Source organism: Aquarana catesbeiana, linkage group LG11, assembly GCF_042186555.1.
Source record: "Aquarana catesbeiana isolate 2022-GZ linkage group LG11, ASM4218655v1, whole genome shotgun sequence".
Classification (NCBI taxonomy): Eukaryota; Metazoa; Chordata; class Amphibia; order Anura; family Ranidae; genus Aquarana; species Aquarana catesbeiana.
Window position 1 is genome coordinate 188,125,566 of NC_133334.1, and position 15,989 is coordinate 188,141,554.

Consider the following 15,989-nt stretch of genomic DNA (forward strand, 5'->3'; position numbering starts at 1 on the left):
AGGATGTGAAATCCACCTGCCGCTCAGAAATCCAGGTACTCCAAACAGGCCTCAAACACTTGGCAGATAGAGTGGAAATGGATGAAGAAGAAATCCAGGAAACAAAATTGGCCGTCCATAGGACCCAACTTCAAGGGGCAGAACACCTATTACTGCTCAGAGACATGCAACGGCATATAGAGGACCTAGACAACAGGGGACGTCGAAACAACATTCGTGTGAGAGGTATACCTGAACCAGAGGGTTCTGAGGACCTGCATCAACCCTGCAAACCGTTTTCAATAATCTACTTGGTGAACCGCTCACAAAATGCATAGAAATGGAGAGCCCTGCGACCCAAAGGAGCTACCTCTAAACCAAGAGATGTCATCTGCAGAATTAGTTCCTACCCCCTCAAAAAGGAAATTATGAGGCAGGCTCACCTGGCACGCAAAGTGACTTTTGACGGGGTCCAGATACAATTATATCCTGACCTATCTTGGATCACCCTGCAAAAACGCAGACTCCTCCAGCCTCTGCTACACACATTGCAAGAAGAAACCATTCCCTACCGATGGGGTTTCCCCTTTAGCCTCACCGCGAAACACCAAGGCAAATCCGCCATTCTGAGAAACCCAGAAGATCTACGCGCCTTCTGCGATACAAATCCCACAACTACCGGATTGGGACTTAGTGGCCACGCCACTGACACCACCCACAGTCTGGCAGAAAGTGCCCACTTCCAACCGACCCTGGAACCCGGACGCCTCCCGCAGGCCCACCAAGCACAAAAGCAGCTGAGCCGCACTAACCACATCCTCAAACCATCACAAGACCTGAACAATTAGACTCAGCAGATAAGTCTGCCCAGGACAATTTTGTCTAATATAATCTCAGCTTAGAGTCCCCCAGGTTGCCCCAGCGTTAATTTCTAGTTTAATATAAGGGTATGTTTCGGATGAGACCTGAGAGTGTTGGCCTTCTCTCACTCACCTACCACCCCCCTTGGTTTAAAGTTTAGAGCTATATATAGTTCACTTTTTTTCTCTGAGCACTTGCAGACTCCCCGGTGTCCCTTCCCAGCCCACCCACTTGGTGGTGGGGGGGGGGGCATTTGGGAATCCGTTTTAACCTAGGCCCGTTGGCCTCTCAAGGTTTAATAACAATGTATGCTTTTCCTTGCTACCTTGCGCTAACTGCTTTTCTCCTTCTCCAGCCTTCCCTTTTCTGCTTCCTCCCCAGTCATCATCAAGTATGCAAAGTGATATGCATCGAATACCTTGGTCTCCTCCCGGGGAGTGCCCGCTCCCGGTCCTTGGCCTCAGAAACCTTCACGTCTCCATCAGGTAAGCACGCATCCCCATACCCATACCAAACACCATGGCTAAGATTTTATCTTTAAATGTACATGGCCTAAACTCCAATAAAAAAAGACATCTGGAACTAAGGGAATTCAGACAGTCAGGAGCAGATGGTATAATGGTCCAGGAGACTCACTTTGATAAAGGGGGCTCCTTCGCATTCGCCTCCAAATACTACCCCCAGATCTTTATCTCATTGGGTATCCATAAAAAAGCTGGGGTGGCCATACTCATTAAGCGAGGATCCCCCTACACCTGCTCGGCCCAGCATTGCGATCCTCATGGTCACTTTATCATATTACAGGGATTATGGCAAACACAGGAGATTACATTCTGTGCTTTATATGCACCAAACGTTAAACAATACAGCTTTCTATCCAGGGTATACGCCCGTATTTTTCGATCAAATCATGGGATTCTAGTAGGGGGGGGGACTTCAACCTCACCCAATCAGCAACTGCGGATCGCCATGTGGTGGGCCCCCGGGCGTCCTGTCCCCGTCTCGGGCCCTTAGGGACTCGAAGTTATTCCGACAAATCTCCAGGTGATATGCGCTCTTTGATGCGTGGAGGACTCTCCACCCAGGCGATCGGCAGTATACATTCTACTCAGCCCCCCACCGCACACATTCCCGCATTGACTACTTCTTTGTTAACAACCCTACACTAACACGCACAGCTCAGATACTTCCTATCTCTTGGTCAGATCATGCCCCTATCCTGCTCACGCTGGACTTAGGCCCCCCCCAACCGTAGGCCATATAACTGGAGACTAAACACATTCCTTCTCCAACACCAACCCGCTCAGGTAGAATTAAACTCCACCCTTAAACACTATTTCTTGGAGAACACCACCCCAGAAGTCTCTCTCCCCACGCTCTGGGAAGCCCATAAGGCAGTCCTCCGGGGTAAATGCATGGCACTGTCCTCAGCAATGAAAAAAGACGCACTAGCCACGAAAGTGCAAGCAGAACGAGAACTCCAGGTGCTTGAATGCAAGCTTCAACTCACCCCCACAATACCCCTCCTCAAAAAGATAACTAACCTACGTGCAACCCTCAGTGACCTAGCTCTAGGCCGTGTAGAAAAGGTGCTGACTAGATTGAAACAACTGTTTTATGACAAAGGAAACAAAGCTTATTCCCTCCTAGCTAACAAGCTACGCGAACATTCCCACATGCAATCACCGCATCAGATTAAGAACAAATCGGGACAACTGCTATCCCACCCCACCTTCGCAGACTTTTATAAAGACCTCTATAACAACCTAGACATTCCCAGTAAGCCCCCCTCCCTGGACTTATCCCAAAGTATGCGACAATATTTGGAACAAAGCGGAATCCCCCATCTTCAACCCTCTGACCTGCTGTCACTTAACGCGCAGATCACTGACGAAGAAATAGAACTGACTATTAAATCCCTACTGTCTCACAAAGCCCCAGGCCCAGACGGATTTCCTTATGAATACTATAAAACATTTCTTCCTCTACTGCTCCCCCACCTGCGCAAACTATTTAACGCCTTTCTTCAAGACACCCCCATTCCATCGGACATGCAGCGCTCCTTTATCAACCTAATTCCTAAACTGGACAAGGACCCTTCCATATGCGCCAATTATAGACCCATTGCCCTACTAAATTCTGACCTTAAAATTTTCACTAAACTATTCTCAACCCGCCTAAACACCATCCTCCCCTCTCTGATCCATAAGGATCAAGTAGGTTTTGTTCCACTTCGACAAGCGGGCGACAACACCAGAAAAGTGATAGATCTGGTGGACGTGGCGAACAGGGAAATTTCGGCATCCTTGCTACTTAGCCTGGATGCTGAGAAGGCCTTTGACCATTTAGGGTGGCCCTTCCTGTTCGCCATGTTACGCCACATGGGATTCCGGGGACCCTTTATGCAGGCGATCTGACATCTATACTCCAATCCCTCCTCTCAAGTTAGGACCCCTTTTGCACTCTCCACATCTTTCTCAGTGGCAAATGGCACCAGACAGGGGTCCCCACTCTCACCCCTGTTATTCACGTTTTGCGTTGAACCCCTAGCCGCCTCTATCTGGAACAACCCAGATATACGGGGCATATCGGTTAGGGGCAAAGAGTTCAAAATCTCCCTCTTCGCCGACGACATCATTCTCACACTGACCCAGCCCCATATCACCCTCCCGATCTTATATGTGGGACTAGACCGTTTCCGTGCCCTCTCGGGATATAAAATCAACGTGTCAAAGTCAGAGGCACTGCCAATTAACATTCCCGCAGCAGAGGTCACACTTTTAAAATCCAACTTCCCCTACAGTTGGAAAACAACCGCCCTGAAGTACTTGGGGACCCAAATCACCCCAAAATTTACTACCCTATACCAAGAAAACTCCCCCCCCCCCTTTTCCACTCAATTAGATCCTTACTGCTCCAATGGAAAAAACATCATATCTCCCTTCTAGGACGGATCCCGTCAGTTAAAATGTCCATCCTCCCAAAGCTTCTATATCTCTTCCAAACATTACCCATACCGGTCCCATACAAACACCTGAAAAAAGCTTCAATCAGATCTATTCACACACTACATCTGAAATTACAAAGACCTAGAATACCAAGATCGGTGCTGATGGCGGCGCGTGGTGAGGGGGGCCTCGCGTTCCCAAATCTTATCAAATACTATCAGGCAACCCAGCTACGAGCAGTTGCCTCATGGTTCACCCACAAATCATACAATAAGTGGACAGAAATTGAAAAATTATGGCTAGCCCCAATACACCCAAATAACCTATTGTGGAGCGCGAATGCGGAGGTAACCCCCGAACGCCTGCTGGGCTCCATGTCCCAACTTAAGCAGCTATGGCGTAAACTAGCACAACCCCATGGGTTGTCATCAGAGAAATCACTACTGACCTTTCTTATCTGTAATCCTAAGGTTCCAGATAGCCTCACACACCTGATGTCACATCCCTGGACATCACGGAACTTATTTCACTTCGGGAACTTAGTGGACCCCAGGACATGCAAACTATTATCTTTTTATGACCTCCAAACCAAATACTAACTACCAAGACAGGTGTTCTATGGGTATTTGCAAATCCGACACTATGCACTCACTATAGCTCCTAACCTGCAATTTTCCCCTCCATCCTCATTTGAAAATATAATCCTGGCGGGTACCGCACAGAAGGGTCTAATATCGGATATTTACAAGATACTAAACACTAGTCCCCTAGAAGAACAAGGTAAACATTCCTATATGATTAGATGGGAGAAAGCTTCAACGAAGGAATCCCCATAATACAGTGGCAGACGATATGGTCCCAAGCAGCAAAGAGTTCAGTGTGCACACTTTTTATAAAGCAAACTCCTATAAAATCCTCCTATTCTGGTACATGACCCCAGATGTAGTCCATGCCATTTTCCCCACTAGCTCAGATAGATGCTGGCGATGCCAGGGAGCGAAGGGCACCCTCCTTCAAATTTATTAGAATTGCCCATTAAGCACTCCATACTGGACCATGGTCCAGCAGCTATTAACCCACCTTCTGGAAACGCAGGTCCCGGCGACCCCAAAATTCTTCTTATTAGGCCTGTCACTGCTAAAGCTCTCTACACCATACAAGAAATGAGTGCGTCATGTACTCACAGCAGCACGCTGCCTCATAATCCTAAACTGGAAACGCCGCACTCCACCCTCTCCTGAAGCTCTTTACTCCAGAATCAAAGATGTTGAACTGATGGAGAAAATGACAGCTAGGATGCAAGACAGACTGGAGGCACATAACAAGGTCTGGGAGCTATGACATCTCCGGGAGGACCCACCATAACCAGGTAATAACCTCACCTAGATTACTTCTTTACCCCCTTTTTCTTTCTATTCCCCCCCTTCCATCTCCTTATATAGCATACTCTTGTGACTCTTACAGCCATAAACAATATGTTACAGTTTAATAAATGAATCAGCGATACATACCTGACAAAAAACTGATATAAGTTAGATGATAGCATGCTACTGTCATTTAGCACAACCTCAGTATTCTTGAGTAAATGTTTGAAAGCAAAAATGTATACTACGATTTATACTTGTGAATTTATACGCTTCTTTATACTGTATCGCAAACACGAATAATAATAAAATGTTATGTGGAAAAAAAAAAAAAATTGAAGCTTGCCGCCATTACTAGTAAAAAAAAGACAAAAATAAAAAAAATGCCATAAATCTATCCCCTATTTTACCCACTTCAGCCCCAGAAGACTAGGCTGCTCAATGACCAGAGCACTTTTTACAATTGGAACTGCGCTGCTTTAACTGGTAATTGCACGGTCATGCAATGTTGTACCCAAACTATATTTGCGTCCTTTCTTCCCACAAATAGAGCTTTCTTTTCATGGTATTTGATTGCCTCTGCGATTTTTAGCGATATAAATGGAAAAAGACCGAAAATTTTGAAAAAAAAAATATTTTCTACTGTTTGTTATAAGAAAAATCCAATAAACTCAATTTTAGTCATACATTTAGGCCAAAATGTATTCAGCCACATTTCTTTGGTAAAAAAAAATGTCAATAAGCGTATATTTATTGGTTTGCGCAAAAGTTATAGTGTCTACAAACTATGGTACATTTTCTGGAATTTACGCAGGTTTTAGTTTGACTGCCTATCTCATTTCTTGAGGTGCTAAAATGGCAGGGCAGTACAACTCCCCCCCCCAAAAAAAAAAAAAAAACATTTTGGGAAGTAGACACCCCAAGGAAATTGCTGAGAGGCTTGTTGAGCCCATTGAATATTTTATTTTTTTGTCACAAGTGATTAAAAAATGACAAAAAAAAAAAAAATTACACAAAGTTGTCACTAAATGATATATTGCTCACACGTGCCATGGTTATATGTGGAATTACACCCCAAAATACATTCTGCTGCTTCTCCTGAGTATGGGGATACCACATGTGTGAGACTTTTTGGGAGCCTAGCCGCGTACAGGACCTGAAAACCAAGCACCGCCTTCAGGACTTCTAAGGGTGTAAATTTTTTATTTCACTCCTCACTACCTATCACAGTTTTGAAGGCCATAAAATGCCCAGATAGCCCCCCTAAATGACTTCATTTTGGGAAGTAGACACCCCAAGCTATTTGCTGAGAGGCATGTTGAGTCCATGGAATATTTTATATTTTGCCACAAGTTGTGGGAAAATTACACTTTTTTATTTATTTATTTTTATTTTATTGCACAAAGTTGTCACTAAATGATGTATTGCTCAAACATGCCATGGTTATATGTGGAAATGCACCCCAAAATACATTCTGCTGCTTCTCCTGAGTACGAGGATACCACATGTGTGAGACTTTTTGGGAGCCTAGCCGTGTACAGGACCCGAAAACCAATCACCGCCTTCAGGCTTTCTTAAGGGTGTAAAATGGTGATTTTATTCTTCACTACCTATCACAGTTACGGAGGCCCTGAAATTTCCAGATAGCACAATTCCCCCCCCCCCCTCCCAAATGACCCTATTTTGGAAAGTAGACACCCCAAGGTATTTGCTAAGAGGCATGGTGAGTATTTTGCATATCTCATTTGTTTTTGAAAATGAAGAAAGAAAAATAAATGTATTTTTTTTTCTTTTTTCAATTTTCAAAACTTTGACAAAAAGCGAGATCTGCAAAATACTCACCATGCCTCTTAGCAAATACCTTGGAGTGTTTACTTTCCAAAATGGAGTCATTTGGGGGTGGGGGGGTTGTACTACCCTGCCATTTTAGCACCTCAAGAAATGAGATAGGCTGTCAAACTTAAACCTGCGTAAATTCCAGAAAATGTACCATAGATTGTAGATGCTATAACTTTTGCGCAAACCAATACAATACTTTACTAGTAGTGACGACTTTGTGCAAAAAAAATAAAATAAATAAAATTGTCATTTGTAATTGTCACTTGTGGCAAAATATAAAATATTCCATGGACTCAACATGCCTATCAGCAAATAGCTTGGGGTGTCTACTTTCCAAAAAGGGGTCATTTGGGGGGGTTTTGAACTGTCCCGGCATTTTATGCACAACATTTAGAAGCTTATGTCACACGTCACCCACTCTTCTAACCACTTGAAGACAAAGCCCTTTAACACTTTTTGTTTACATGAAAAATTTTTTTTTTTTTTTTGCAAGAAAATTACTTTGAACCCCCAAACATTATACATATTTTTAAAGCAAAGGCCCTACAGATTAAAATGGTGGGTGTTGCAATTTTTTTTTCACACAGTATTTGCGCAATTCAAACGCTTTTTTTTTTGGAAAAAACACACTTTTTTTTTATTTTAATGCACTAAAACACATGATATTGGCCAAATGTTTGATGAAATAAAAAAGATGATCTTATGCCGACATGGATACCAAACACGACATGCTTTAAAATTGCGCAAAAACGTGCAGCGGCGAGAAACTACATACATTTTTTAAAGCCTTTACAGGTTACCAATTTAGATTTACAGGGGAGGTCTACTGCTAAAATTACTGTCCTCTATCTGACCCTCGCGATACCTCACGTGCATGGTGCAATTGCTGTTTACATATGACACCAGACCGACGCTTGCTTTCGCCTTTGCACGTGAGCACGAGGGGACAGGGGTGCTTTTCTTTTTTTTTTTTTTTTTTTAATTATTGATTTTGGTTTTTTTATTGTATTTTTAAACTGTTCCTTTCATTTTTTTTTTTTTTTTTTTTTTTTTGCTTTTACATGAAAGCCAACTGCTGACTGAAAAGAATGATACCAAGATGATACCTAAACCTGCAGGCATCATTCTGATATAACCACTCAAAGTCCAGCAACATACCAGTACGTCGCTGGTCCTTGTTGTGCATACATTGTAATGTTCTTTTTTTCATGCAACCTGTGGTCTGAACGAAAAAAAGAGATTGATCGGTGGGTATGCCCACCATTAGAATACCGCCCTTCATCCTCCCACTCCTAACGATGGGCATACATGCACCATTTTTTTTTTTTTTTAACACTGGTGGTGAAATCGCCTCCTCCAGCGCTGGAGTCGCTGATTTACGTATCATGGGAGCAAACGCTGTTGCTGTCAAGATTTTTGGTAAGCAGACACCCCAAGCTATCTGCTGAGAGGCATGTTGAGTATTTTGCAGATCTCGCTTTTTGTCACAAAGTTTTGAAAATTGAAAAAAGAAAAAAAAATACATTTTTCTTTTCATTCTTCATTTAAAAAAAAAAATGAGATCTGCAAAATACTCACCATGCCTCTTAGCAAATACCTTGGGGTGTCTACTTTCCAAAATGGGGTCATTTGGGGGGGTTTGTGCTATCTGGACATTTCAGGGCCTCCGTAACTGTGATAGGTAGTGAGGAGTAAAATCACAATTTTACGCCTTTAGAAAGCCTGAAGGCGGTGGTTGGATTTGGTGTCCTGTACGCGGCTAGGCTCCCAAAAAGTCTCACACATGTGGTATCCCCGTACACAGGTGAAGCAGCAGAATGTATTTTGGGGTGTAATTCCACATATAGCCATGCCATATTTGAACAATATATCATTTAGTGACAACTTTGTGAAAAAAAAAATGTAATTTTCCTGAAACTTGTGGCAAAATATCAAATCTACCATGGACGCAACATGCCTATCAGCAAATAGCTTGGGGTGTCTACTTTCCAAAAAGGGGTCATTTGGGGGGGGGGGTTGAATTGTCCTGGCATTTTATGCACAACATTTAGAAGCTTATGTCGCACATCACCCACTCTTCTAACCACTTGAAGACAAAGCCCTTTCTGACACTTTTTGTTTACATGAAAAAATATTATTTTTTTGCAAGAAAATTACTTTGAACCCCCAAATATTATATATATTTTTTAAAAGCAGAGGCCCTGCAGATTAAAATTGTGAGTATTGTAATTTTCTTTTTCACACAGTATTTGTGCAGCGATTTTCCAAACGCAATTTTTGGGGGAAAAACGCACTTTTTTACATTTTAATGCACTAAAACACATTATATTGCCCAAATGTTTGATGGAATAAAAAAAGATAATCTTATGCCGAGTACATAGATACCAAACACGACATGCTTTAAAATTGCGTACAAACGTGCAGCGGTGACAAACTACATACATTTTTAAAAGCTTTTAAAAGCCTTTACAGGTTACCATTTTAGATTTACAGAGGTGGTCTACTGCTAACATGACTGCTCTCAACCAGACCGACGCTTGCTTTCGCCTTTGCGCGTGAGCACGGGGGGACAGGGATGTTTGTTTTTTTTTTAATTATTGATTTTGCTTTTTTATTATATTTTTAAACTGTTCCTTTTTTTTTTTTTTTTTTTTTTTTATTGTTATCTCAGGGAATGTAAATATCCCCTATGATAGCAATAGGTAGTGACAGAGACTCTTTTTTGAAAAAATTGGGGTCAATTAGACCCTAGATCTCTCCTCTGCCCTCAATGCTTTGCCAATTTCCCAATGGTGCTGTTTATATCTGGCGAAATCTAAGTCATGAAATGCTCGTAGCTTCCGGTTTCTTAGGCCATAGAGATGATTGGAGTCGTTCTGGTCTCTGATCATCTCTATGGTCAGCTGGCAGAACCACTGGCTGCATTCTCGGGTTCCCTTTGAGACAGGAGAGCCTGAGAAAACCATGGAAGGCGGTGGGGGGGGGGGGAACGTTCCCTCCCACTGCTTGTAAAAGCAGTCTAGAGGCTAATTAGCTGCTAGGATTGCTTTTTACATGAAAGCCGACCGCTGGCTGAAAAGAATGATACCAAGATGATACCTAAACCTGCAGGCATCATTCTGATGTAACCACTCAAAGTCCAGCAACATACCAGTACATTGCTGGTCCTTGTTGTGCGTACATTGTAATGTTCTTTTTTTCATGCAGCCTGTGGGCTGAACGAAAACAAGAGATTGATCGGTGGGTATGCCCACCATTAGAATACCTCCCTTCATCCACCCATTTCTAATGATGGGTGTACATGCACCATTTTTTTTTAACTCTGGTGAAATCACCTCCTCCAGCGCTGGAGTCGTTGATTTACCTATCGTGGGAGCAAACGCTGTTGCTGTCGAGATAGACAAATTAGTGCTGCAGCTGAATGGCGTACTTGCTATAAAACAAAGTAACATTACAGTATAACAGTAAGACTTACCATACCTGCAAAGCAAATACAATAAAACATAGTAAAAATAAAACATTGCAATCTGTACCTAAAAAATATATGCTAAAGCATGGGGGCAATCTGCCCCTAATGTTAGGAGCAAATCGCTCCTCCACCCCTGCCCCCATGCTTCAGCACATATGTTTTTTTTTTTTTTTTTTAATTAACTGTGGTGGTGAAATCACCTCGAAGTCACGGCTTTAGGTATCGTGGGAGCAAACGCTGTTGCTGTCAGAATAAATAAACCCGTGCTGCAGCTGAATGGCGTACCTGCTAAGCAAATGATGGTTAAAAATAAAACAGTAAAAAAGTAACATTACAGTATAACAGTAAGACATGCCATACCTGAAAAGCAAATACAATAAAACATAGTAAAAATAAAATAGAGAGAGAACAATAGATATAGAACAATAGGAAGCGAACAATAGAGCAGACAGTAGAGAGCGAACATAAGAGAGAGAACAATAGAGAGAGAGAAGAAAAATAAAACCACAATTATTTTTGACTTTTTTATTTTATATTTTTTTGTGTTTTTGTGTGTGTGTTTTTTTTTTCACTTTTATAAAAACTGCAAACTGAACGTTCCAGGGTCTCTCAAAATGTGATGGCCATCTCATCTTTCAAGACCCTGTGTTAGTGTGCCCCTAGGCTTGTGTAGTGCTGTACCCTACGCTAATACTCCACTAGTGTGTGGTAGCGTTTGAAACAGTCACCGATGCAGAGACCAGATTGGTCAGGACAGGAGGGACAATAAAAGCGGGTGTCATGCCTAAATCTGCATTTTCTGCAGACATGACATCTTCTTTGGGGTGTTCTTTGGGTAGGGGTACCAGGGAGGACATACAGAAAATGACTCTCATGCAGCCGGCTCACTGCATTTGCGTTGGGAAGGTGGGCTATAGCACCGTCTAAAAACAGAAGGGCTGTGACAATCTCTAACTGGAATTTTAGGAAGGATCCATTCCGACCTGGTCCAGAGTGGACAGCAAGTGCTTCTTAAACGTCTGCACAAACCGTTCTGCCAGCCCATTAGAGGCTGGGTGATGAGGAGCTGTTTTGTAGTGTTGGATGTTAAAGCCACTGAGGAAGGATTAAAACTCATGCAGTGTAAATTGAGTTCCATTGTCCGAGACTATGGCTGTTGGCAAGCCATATTGAGCAAAGACCTTCCTTAAGGCTAGAATGATAGCAGCTGAGGTAATAGAAGGCATTTTAAATACTTCCAGCTATTTGAATGTGCATTTACCACGATCAAATACATTTTACCCTGGATTGGGCCAGCAAAATCAAGATGGAGTCTTGACCATAGGTCTGTCGGCCATGGCCAAGGTAGCAGGGTTCCTTTCTTTTGGGGTCGCTGAGCTTGACAGCACCCAGAACATTGAGTCACATAATCTTCGATTACTGTATCCATTTGTGGCCACCAAACATAGCTCCGGGCTCACTGCTTCATGCGCACCATGCCAGGATGGCCCTCATGCAGTATCCTTAGCATGGTTGGTTGCAAATACTGAGGAATAATCACTCTATTGCTCCACTGTAGGCAACCAGCATTAGTCACAAGCTAACATTTTCTGGCAAAGTGTGGACGAAATTCACCTGGGACTTTCTCTGGCCATCCAGCCTGAACATACGAGAATATCAGACAGGAAGGGATCTGTGGCTGTATGTCTGGCAATTAGGGAGGTGGACATGCAGGACTGTGGCCTATGTACTTCCACTATGCATATGTCTTTAGGTGGGTGGTCTCCAATTGGCAATCTAGAAAATGCATCTGCATTGCCATGGGCCTCATGGGAGTGGTTTCTGATAGAATAAGTATAAGCTTCCAAGAATAAAGCGTAGCTTTGTAAGCGAGATGCGGTTGTTGTAGAAATTCCTTTCTGAGGGTTCAATATTGACAATAGAGGTTTGTGGTCAGTGATAAGTATGAACTCCCGACCATAGAAGTGCGTGTTAAATTGTTTTGTGGCCCATACAATGGCCAAAGCTTCCTTGTCTATCTGGGAGTAGTTTTGTTCTTCTGAGGTTAAAGACCGGGAGGCAAAAGGAATGTTTTAATATGTATTATAGCAAAAATTTAAAAAAAGTTTTTTTTTTTTAAATTTAAATTGTCGCTCTTTGTTTTTTTTTGCAGCAAAAAATAAAAATCGCAGAGGCAATCAAATACCACCAAAAGAAAACTCTATTTGTAGGAAAAAAAGGACGTCCATTTTGTTTGGGTACAGCGTCGCACGACCACGCAATTGTCAGTTAAAGCGACGCAGTGCCGTTTTGCAAAAAATTACCTGGTCATTAGGGGACAAATCCTTCCGGGGCTGATGTGGTTAAATTGATTTTAAACATTTTGGGTTTCTTTAAACACCAAATTTGTCATACCCAGGCTTCATGTACGTTTTTACAACCTCTCCTGAACGATTTAACTTTGACAGATAGTAACCAACGTTTAAAACGTCTGTTTTGCAACATTTACATGCCGCGTTTAGACAAAAATGAAAAAGCCTATAAACGAAACTCAGCTAAACGCAAATCACAGCGTTTGGCGCTTGAAATGCCTGTAAACTCAGCTTCTGAATGCATTTTTTTGCGTTCCAAAAAATGCCTCTAAACTCAACTGCCTAGAAACTACTGTAAACGACTGTAAAGTGTACATGTACTGATAAGATAACATAGAGGAGAGTTCAGGGGCAATTGAAAAAAAACACCCAACTGCTCCTAAATGTCCGTTTACTAGCAGCAGTGTACATGAGGCCTTACCTGCTCTGTGCAATGGTTTTGCACACAGCAGCCCTGATTCTCCTCTTCTGGGCTCCCCCACCTGCACTTGTAGCTGCTCCTGCCTTCATAGTGTCCCTATAGCAAACCGCAAAGTATAGTATAGACTGCCCCATTAGCAAGGAAAAAAACTTCTGCCTTTAGAATCACTCACTTCCTTCTCCTGCAGGACTTCATGTCCCACGAGGCATTGCTCCTCAAATTCACAAGTTCTCAGGCACTTCCTGACATGTATGTGTGTTGCATTGTATTATCCGATATGTAAACAAATCATTCATTCTGCATGCAGGCGAACTAATCTATTATGACGATTAGTTGTTTCAGCCATAGACCGCAAACAATGTTTAACCACTACTCGCCCAACGTCATATGACGTCGCAGACTTTGAGTGGGGATATCTGAATGATGCCTGTAGTTACAGACATCATTCAGATATCTTCTTTTACAGCCGGTGATTCCCTTCACCGTAAGAACAATCATAGCGGCTGTTCTTACAGGCAGCGGGAGGCGACGTCCCCCCCCCACCCTCCAGTGCTTCGCCCTGCAATCGGCAAGCCGGAGAAGGAATTGAACAGCGCCAGATGTTGACCATAGAGATTTCCAGCAGGCCAGATGGTCCCTAAAGTCTCTATGATCATTCCGAGGCCAGGCACGTTTTTATGACGTCACGCCACGCCGAATTTGTTCCTTTTTTAAATTTTTTTTATTTCAGGCTTTCCAGCCTAGAGGCGAGATCTGGGGACTTATAGACCCCAGATCTCTCTGTAAAGAGGACCTGCCATGCCCTATTCCTATTACAAGGATGTTTACATTCCTTGTAATGGGAACAAAAAAAGGGACAAAAAAATGTAAAAAGAAAGCATCGAAATATAAAAATAAACAATAAAAAAAAAAAATTTTAAGCGCCCCCGTCTCTGCGTGCTCGTTCACAGAATGCATACGTACATCGCACCCGCATATGTAAACGGCGTTCAAACCACACGTGAGGTATCGCCGCTTATGTTGGAGCAAGAGCAATAATTCTAGTGCAAGACGGCCTCTGTAACTCTAAACCAGTAACCTGTAAAAAAATATTTAGAGAATCGCCTATGGGGATTTTTAAGTACCAAAGTTTGGCGCCATTCCACAAGGGTGCACAATTTTTAAAGCGCCACGCGTTGGGTATCTATTTACTTAACATCATCTTTCACGTTATGCAAAAGAATTGGGCTAACTTTACTGGATTTGGTTTTGTTTTTTTACAAAAAAAAACGCATTTGAAAACTCGCTGCGCGGAGGATGTGAGATGTGACGTGCTTGTTCCGGGGGAGGGGCCTGATGGCAGGGTGGTGGAGGTGCGCGGAGAAGCGGAAGACGAGGGTGGCAGGGATGGCGAGAGGTGAGTGCTCACGCCGGCCTCACTGAAGACACTGCCTTAGTATAGCAGGAGGAGCGGCAAGGAAAGCCAGGGTGTTTTACTTGGCAACAGAATTTCAGACACCGGGTCCCGAGAAAGATAAGTTCGGTGCTAGCCCCTGGTCTGATCGGTCTGTTCGGAGGGGCGCTCTGCCTGCACATACATATCGGCACCTGTCCCCGGCTCCCTGATCCTGGCTCTCTGATCCGACCGTTGATCGGAACCCGCTCCCCCCCCCCCCCCGCTCCACAGCAGATGAAGGGAAGGGACAGCCCGGCCTTTGGCGCTCTGCTGGCAACCACAGAGAGGGAATGGAGACCGTCTTGTAATCCTCCTTGAATAGCTGCATAACCATAAAGTTTATCACGATCCCCCCTGCTGAGAAGGAGAGGAGTAGCTGACTGAAACAATCGGAGAGTGGATGCTCCAGGTAAGATCAGCTATCGCTGAAACACACTATTGTTACCCTGCTAATGGACGCTAAAAGGCAAAGTTACTGAACAACATTGATGGTTGAGCAGGACTGTTTAACAAGTTAATCATAAGTATTCAAAAAGTTTACTCAGCCTGAAGAAGCGTATTAAGAGCACTTAAAATTTAAGGGGACTGTATAAGTGAAGCAAATAAGTGGTCTTAGAGGGGGGGGGGGGGGGGGGGGCGAAGATCATGAAAGGTTGGTCACATAAAACAAATGAGCAGAAAAAGCCTAGAGATAGCCTTAACTCTAGCTCCATTCAAAAATTCCTAAAGGAAGTGCAACTTAAAAGCCCGGTCTTGGAAAACAGGCAGCAAAACATGAAAGATAAAAAGAAAGACCCCTCTAAATACAAAGGAGCCCTAGGGGGTACCCCCAGAGGGGAGATGACCCAGGGGGATGAATGTGATCAAAGCTTAGTGGCAGACGTGGATACACCCACAACAAAATCCGAGATACAAGATATGTTTACCAAATTAGAGTCTGTCATAAAAGAAGAGTTTCATAATGTAAGGACAGATATGGGATACCTCTTAACCACTTCAGCCCCGGAAGGATTTACCCCCTTCCTGACCAGAGTACTTTTTACAATTTGGCACTGTGTCGCTTTAACTGCTAATTGCGCGGTCATGCAATGCTGTACCCAAATGAAATTTGTGTCCTTTTCTTCCCACAAATAGAGCTTTCTTTTGATGTTATTTGATCACCTCTGCGGTTTTTATTTTTGCGCTATAAAAGGAAAAAGACCGAAAATTTTGAAAAAAATTACATTTTCTACTTTTTGTTATAAAAAAAATCCCACAAACTCAGTTTTAGTCATACATTTAGGCCAAAATGTATTCGGCCACATGTCTTTTGTAAAAAAAAT

The 15,989-nt window shown here is 43.0% G+C and overlaps 1 protein-coding gene across 2 annotated transcripts in view; it reads left to right on the forward strand.

Moving 5' to 3' along the window:
• The window catches only part of RCE1 (Ras converting CAAX endopeptidase 1), a 228,525-nt gene that overhangs the window by 111,786 nt on the left and 100,750 nt on the right, over positions 1-15,989 (forward strand). The gene's annotated exons all lie outside the window — the stretch shown is intronic.